This window comes from Apis dorsata, unplaced genomic scaffold (genome assembly GCF_000469605.1).
Source record: "Apis dorsata unplaced genomic scaffold, Apis dorsata 1.3 scaffold_73, whole genome shotgun sequence".
NCBI classification, from domain to species: Eukaryota; Metazoa; Arthropoda; class Insecta; order Hymenoptera; family Apidae; genus Apis; species Apis dorsata.
This window is the reverse complement of record NW_006263371.1, coordinates 2,126,396-2,134,135: the sequence shown is the minus strand read 5'-3', so window position 1 is coordinate 2,134,135 and position 7,740 is coordinate 2,126,396. Positions and strand designations below refer to the sequence as shown.

General features: G+C 32.0%; 1 protein-coding gene across 3 annotated transcripts in view; it reads left to right on the top strand.

Moving 5' to 3' along the window:
- Window positions 1–957: 957 nt before the first annotated feature.
- LOC102675631 (cAMP-specific 3',5'-cyclic phosphodiesterase) overlaps window positions 958–7,740 on the top strand; it is a 256,477-nt gene continuing 249,694 nt past the window's right edge. The window contains exon 1 of one of the 3 annotated variants that reach the window (XM_006610344.2): window positions 958–1,516. The gene's annotated coding sequence lies outside the window, so the exon portion shown is untranslated. The remainder of the gene's footprint in view (window positions 1,517–7,740) is intronic. The other 2 variants (XM_031507976.1, XM_031507978.1) reach the window with 2 other exon arrangements.

The following is a 7,740-nucleotide window of genomic DNA, read 5'->3' as shown; positions in this document are numbered from 1 at the left end:
ATGAATTAAATGAAAATTGAGAAGTTTAAAATCAAAGAGAATGTCTTTTATTAACAAGAAAGTACATTACGCTCGAGTTTCCTTTAAAAGATTAAATTAATATATAAAATATGGAATACGAAAATTAATTGGAAATGAAATAATAAATATGAAAAAGTATGAAAATATATATTTTACAAAAGCTGAAAGAAAATAATATAAAAAATGTATGATGTAATTCTATATATATATATCATGATTATATTGCTATATTTCTATTATAATTATAAACATAAAAGTATAATTATTTTAATTACAAAAAATAATAAAAACTTTTGGTAAAAAAATTTTATTGTGCTAATGAATGAAAATAACATAATTAATTTGATATTTTGACATATATAATTGTATGTGATTGTAATCGAGAATGTGCAACATAACCTAGATTTTCTACGATTGACCTATACTACTTAATATCTGAACTTAACTTGAATTACATTTATTTAACAACTATTCTATCTTATCACTAGTATTATTGCAATTATTTACAAAATTACATCATATACATACATATTATTCCAATCAGATCGTAAGTAATTGAAAACATCAATTATTTATATAATTATTATACAATCTCACCTTGTCGTTCATTTCACCATTTATTCGTCATTCACTTTTTACCATTCATCCCCAATCCATTTGTCTATTACATTCACGATACACATCACACAAAAACAATAAATCAACCTGTTTAAATACCGCGAAGAAACGATAAAGAAATATGTAGAAGGATTAAACCGAAGCGTGCCCGGTAAATTAAAAGAGTTCGACGCGTGATGCTCCGACTCGTGCGCTTTCGTACTTACTCGGGCAGGATCGGCCAGGGCCGAGCGAGCCAGCAGCGCCGCAGCGCGGGTAGTTTTCGTGCCTCCTTGCTCGGGCCGTTCGTCGTTCGGATTGCATGTTTGTGTGATTGTGTATCGGTGGTGGGCAAATTCGCGCGAAAAGCACGCGGTTGAAAGGACGTGTTGTGTTTTCATTCATCTACCACTAGCCATCCGCGCGATTGTCACAGCGGTGAGTGGCGAAAATCGGCCTGGCGATACGTCGCGTTTCCTCGTCGTGTTTCCTCGTCGCTCTCTTACTCTCTTTCCTTGTCTCTCTCTGCGCGCCTCCCGTCGGCCGAGTCAGTCAGTCAGTCGCGTACAGCGGTTGATGCGCGTGTCGTGTCCTGCGCTTGAAAATCGTTCGTTAGTCGCGCGTGTCAAAAAAACGAAGCTAGTCAGTTAGAGTGAATCAAATTTGTAGCTTCGTTCTTCGAATCGCGGCGTGCGTTCGATTTTTTCGCGTTTAACCTATCTTTTCTAATGATTCATGTGGTGATTAGAATCCAATTATAATCGGAATCCCGCCGTTGTCTTGTGCGTAGTGCGTATTTGAGTGTGTGTGTCCTATTTCTATCGCCGTGTGTGTGTTGACACACCGGCGAACGCGCGTCTAATTAGGAGAGAAGAAAATCGGAGGACGAACAGATCACGTGAGTGTGAAAATTATGTTTCTATTTGATTTTGTATAGGCCGCAGGCGAGACACTTTTGTTTTTAAAGCTACTACGGTGGAATGAGCATGTATCTCGTGGCTTTTATGTCTGTATCACGCGTTCGTTTTTTTTTTTTTTTTCATCCTCATTCTCTCGGCTTTGTTGACCGATAGAAGCGCGAAACATAGCACTTTTTTTCTGACACGGCAAATAGGAGGAAAGGGAAACGAGATGCATATACTACGCGTTATATTCGTTTGCTCCGAAAAAAGGGGAGTGATAACTCATACAGTTGCGCAATTTTCCCACGATCTGTCATTTGTGGTATCTTTACAAGTGTCAAATATTATACTTTATCACAAAATTATTGTTAATTAGAAAAATATTCGATAAAATATGCGTATTAATTTAATTCATAAATTAAAAAATTATTTATGATATGAAAATTTTACGCTATTTTATATAATTTGGTAAATGTAAATGGTGTATTGTCACTCTCGCGAGTCATTTTTCCTTTCCTCCATATTGTTCGCAAGGGTTGCTGGGTAAATAATTGCAAATCGCGACATTCAGCAAGTGTCTCGTGTGCGTGCTTATCTTTTATCTTTTAATCTTCGAAATCATAGACAGTAATTATATCGTCGTTATTTATCATTTAAAATTTATAGTATATATATATATGAATCTATAAGTATATTTAGAATATTAATATCAATGCTGTGAGTCACGTAATCGCAAAATTTCAACAATTACTACGTAATCACATGAACGTGAAAGAAACCGGAAGTAGTATATATTGAATAATACAAATATGTAAAGTGATGACAAGGTAAATCTTTTATGTCGATCTTTATGAATCTATTCTTATGAATGTAATGCCTCTTTAGTTTGCCTGTTTTAATAATATTTCAAACAAAGTGACAATAGTGAATAGAATTTTTATAATGTTTTCTCGAATCGCATCGTTATAATCGCGCAATACCAAAGAAAACAAATTTGCAAAGATAAAGAAAAGTAACCTCGTAATATTTTGCAATGAGATGAATAATTCATTTTTAAAAACTTTATGTTGGGAATTTTTCTGTATATATTACAAAATAAGTTCTACGTTACAAATAATTTCGTATTACAGATACGATATATTTAAAAATATATTTATATTTTAAACGTTAAAATATTTCTATGATATTTTTACGATACGTATAACATAAGTTTCTTTTTCTCCGACAAATGTGATATTCGTTTAATTTTACAACAGTATGTACGTTCTAAACTAAGTGAGAATAATTAGTTATTAGCCCCGTTCATTCGTTGAAATTATTTGACGTAGCGAGTCTTTTGTATTGTGCAAAGATCAGGACGAGATTGTTCGAAGTTATAAAGAAGAGAGTTCTCTTCTCGCGGAAGTCTTTTCGTTAACTTCCTCTCATTATCCGTGCTTCCGGTTCCTTCGTTTGAAAATTATGTTCAATTTTCATTTTCGCGCGAAATTTTATTATCAATTTTTTAAACGCAAATAAAACACCATTCGGTTTTTCCCCTTTATTTATTAAATCGATTAAAGAACGGAGTAATTTTATTACGCGTTATGTATTTTTATAGTAACAATTATCGATCGGTAATTTTTATTATATAGAGCAAATTAAACTTCTCAGGATAATATAACTTGCTTGATTATGCGTGTATATATACATATATATTTAAAATCTCTATAACGATAACTTTTTTCATATATTAAAATTTTTTTACCCAGAAAATAATTAAATAAAAATTTCCCGTGTTTATTCTTCCAACTTTAGTTTCGATTGAAATCGAATTTGTCGAATATAAAGAAAAAGTTCAAATCTTGTTGTAAAACGTAATTTATGTAAATTAAATAATGAGAAATAATTAATTATATTATAAATAGAATAAATATATATATATATAAATTATATTTATTTGCAAGGGATTTAATATTTCTCATAAATTGATCAGTAGATTCAAAATTTTATACGTTTACACTTGAACATAACCTATATTTTACATTGTTTCATCTATATCTAACTATAGTTATTATTAATATTAAAATAATACGCGTATCACGGCCAAAATTATGCGAATATTCCCGAATTTTGCATCGAAACGATCGCACTGATTGCATTTGAAACGACTGTAATTCACAAATCCATCGAAACATGCCAATTGCAGAAACTCCACAAATCGAAACGTGGAATTCATTAAAATATTTGCACCAACTTATGCATAACGTTAATGCGATTTGTACTGATTCATCCGCACGAATTATAATGCTCGGATCCAGAAATATTTTGCGACGATTTCATCTGTTGATAAACATTGAACAATTTCGACATAGAGAAAAAAAATTCTTCCATAGGATTCGGTTCATCTCTGTAATTTTCGTCGTCGAAAAGCTCGAAATCGTTATTTTTAGCGAAAATTTGGGCTCGTTACCCAAAAATTAAAAGAAATTCGTTTCCTTCTTTCGAACATGTATTCCATTTGCTCAAATTTTAACGAGTTATCTCGATGAACTCTTAAGCGTTAAAAATAGCCTTCTTCTCTCCATAATCGGATTTTTGCTTGCTTTTCGTTTCCATCTAAAATTAATATACGTGTTTTATTGGTGAATTTCTGCAGTTTCGTCAGTTCGAAATGCGAACCCTATGCATCCTGATGATGTTGAAGTTCTTGTTCACTCTTTAAAACAATTTTGGAAGTAATTTTCCGATCCTCTTACTCTCTGTCTTCATTAATGTCGTCAGAGCACTTTTTACTTTTACTAGTTCAAAAGCTTCTGACTAGTAAAAAAAGTAATCGTACGTTAGAAGAGCTTTAGAGCAGTCATAGTCTCTCTTTTCAAGTTAATTACTCGAAATTAAATTTTACTAGAGTTTTTCTAGAGATACCCTGTAAACTAAAATTGATGAAATTAATTACGACATATTTCGCAAGCTTCAATTTTTCCAAAGACATCGAAGCCCTTCCAATTTCAAAGATGAAAGAGATGTATAATACAATTTATTCGAATAGAGATATCATAAATTGCAAATTAATTTTTCCAACGCAATAAGATAAGATTTTTAAAGAAGAGACGTTTATTGTAATCAATGTTCAACGCTGTGTACATTTTTTTTTCTGTGGTTCGCAGAGGTCAATTCCATTCCTTTTTTATTATTTATTTCAATATTTAATATTTCGAAAATACAAAAAAGAAGAAGGAGAAGCGTATATTTCAATTAGAAAAAAAGAATGTGTATGTATTTATACTTGTAGGATCATTTAATGTAGACTCATATTTGCATCCATATTTCTAGATACTACGCATTTCTTTCACATGAAACACATTGGAAACGCAATCTCTATAGCAACGTATTTTACGACCACATCTTGAAATAATGTATGAAGTAAGCACTTGAGCTTCGAAATTGATGAATTCTAGAACAATTTTCATTCTCATCGCCTTTATCTCTTTCTCTCGTCGCTTTTTAATTCAAATTCAAAAATATCAAACCATAAATCTACCATCACACATGGACACTATCTCTCTTTTTCTTTATTTCAATATTCGATGTCTCAAAAATACAACAAAAAAAAAACGAGAAGTATACATTTCAATTGAAGAAAAAGAGCATATTATAATTGAATATTCGCATTCTTGCATCCATGTTACAAGAATTGTCTACAAAATTTCTCTAAATCTGTTATCCTTTGCCCAAGGAATTCAAAGTTTTATCATTTATCTCCTTAGCTAAAGGATAAAGAAAATTAGATTTATCCCCTTAATCTCTGCAAAGTTTTCCAATTTCACTTTCTTAAGAGACATAAAAAAAAAAAAAAAAAAAAAAATGCAACATACGTTGGAGATCGAGGAAATAGAAAAATTTAGGAGAATTTAGAAGTATTCTCTCGAAACTGAGAACGATTCCTGCCACGTTGGATCGGCAGGAAGTCGTGTCCTCCGGGACCACGGATTACGTAAGCTAAGCGTTGGGTACTTGGATGGGTCGTCGAATTAGAAAAAATGCGAGTTCGTGACTCCTGTTAGCAAGTTGGCAATCGATTTCGTTACGCAATCGAGAACAGACTGTGTTCATTTTTTTTTTTTTTTTTTTTTTTTTCCCAACAAACTGTGCTCCCTGTTTGCTCGAGTTTCCTCTTTGCTTGGATTCTTGGTTAACTTCAGTTTGCACTCGGCACTTTCGGTTTATTTTTCGATTAAAACGAATTAGAAAGTTTATTATCGAAATGTCCACCGCGTTGTGTTTGCTAAACTAATGGCTGGTTTTCTTGGTTTTCTACTATTTGGAGAACAAAATAGAAGCTTGAACATTTAGATGGATGGTTTCAGGGAAATCGTTTTAGACGATTTAAAAAGAATTTTCAAAATTTAAAGAGACGTTTCAGTTGATCGATTTTATAAGGATTTATATTCGATGCAAATTGTATAGGGTTAAAATTTATTACCGTGTGAAATATCGAATTATTAAAATATTATATTACATTAATATTATTGCGAATAATAATTCAACAAGTTCAAACAACAATACACGAAGCGAAAGATCTGTCTCTCAAACAATCAATTGAGAGTCACAAGAGCGAAAATTCAGGAAACGAATTACCATAAATTCCAATGTTTCGTGATAAAATTACGAATCTCAATTCTTGAAAGAGAGCATGCCAAATTTACAGCGCGCGTTGTAATACATTGTCCGGTGACTCGATCGCTTTAACCTCAAAAGAATCATAGAACACCGAAAGAACGAACACGTATTCAGATATGAAAACTATCCAATCCCGATTCCAAGCATTTTTCTTCCCATTTGTCGTCCGTTGCCAGTATTTGTTCTTCAGATTTTCCGCTTGTTGCGACTTCGTAATACGTGCAACAGATTGAAACTGATCGTCGACGAGTATAACGATATCCTTTCAACTTAACGCTTATAAACACTTCTAAATGATACACTGTTTGAAATAATAATAAATGGAAACGCAAGATATTATTCTCTTATTAATTAAATACAGTTACAAGTTTACATAACGATTGATAATATTGCGCGAAATATTGTAAGAAATATAAATAAAAGTTTTAATTTAATAAGCGTCAAATTCCCTATGAGAATTTCGTTATTGAAAATATCCTTCGAAAGCTTAGAAATAAATCTAAATAAGGGATTTAATTTTGAATAAAGTGTAGTAAATTATCGAAGAAGTTTGGTTTTAACTATTAAAATCTGAAAAAAGAAAAATGGGCGAATGTCATGAATATAGAAGAAAGATCGAAAGTAGTTTAGTTTTTCGTGTTGGTTAAAATTATACGAAGTTGACATGCTCTTTGTTTACGTGCACCATCTCGTGACTGTGCTCGTTTATATTTCGAATACGAAATATCTTGGCGAAACATATTCGAACACGTTTCAGAAATTTGAATACATTATACACCAAATTAAGAATTATTTTTGATAACTGATCATCGCTCAACACTTTACTTGAGATTAAAGATAATATTATTTTTCAATTAGAATGGACGAATACAAATTTTCTACATCTAAGAAATTGAAAAAAATGACGGATTCCAATCGTTCCAAAAATTTTGCAAACAAGAAAGGATGTCAATTTCTCTTGTAATTCGATTCTCCAAAAAAAAAAACAAGTATCGACAACTCCTCTACAAAAATCCAATCCCAAAAACCGATTCGAATCCTAGCTCGAAAATAAATTTCGTATCTCGATGTATCCATTTTACAAACCGAAAAGAAAAATCATTTTAGAAACCAAAAAAAAAAAAAAAAGAAAAAAAGAAAAAAATCTACCCAATCACCGATCTACTATATACAACTAGAATTTCATCTCGTTGCCGATCGATCTCGAAAACCAACAAAATCCATGGAAGAAAATTAGAAAGTATTCCCCGCGGAGCGCACCAACGAATTTATTTACTTTCACTTAATGCCCCATGCGACGTGATTACTATTAAATAATCCAATGTTCACGGAAATTCATTTTATGGAGAAGAAAATTATTGCAGAATAACGTTTAATGATCTTAATCTACGAAATCGTTATCGCGAGATTGCAAAATTGATGTGCGAGGAGAACGCATCTTAGGTTACGTTAGGTTAACTCGGGCGTGTCGTCTAGGGGATTTCCATGTGAAAAGACTAGACGAATGTATTTAGAACGAATCGAATCAATGTTTTTTAAGTTGTCATAAGCATCGATA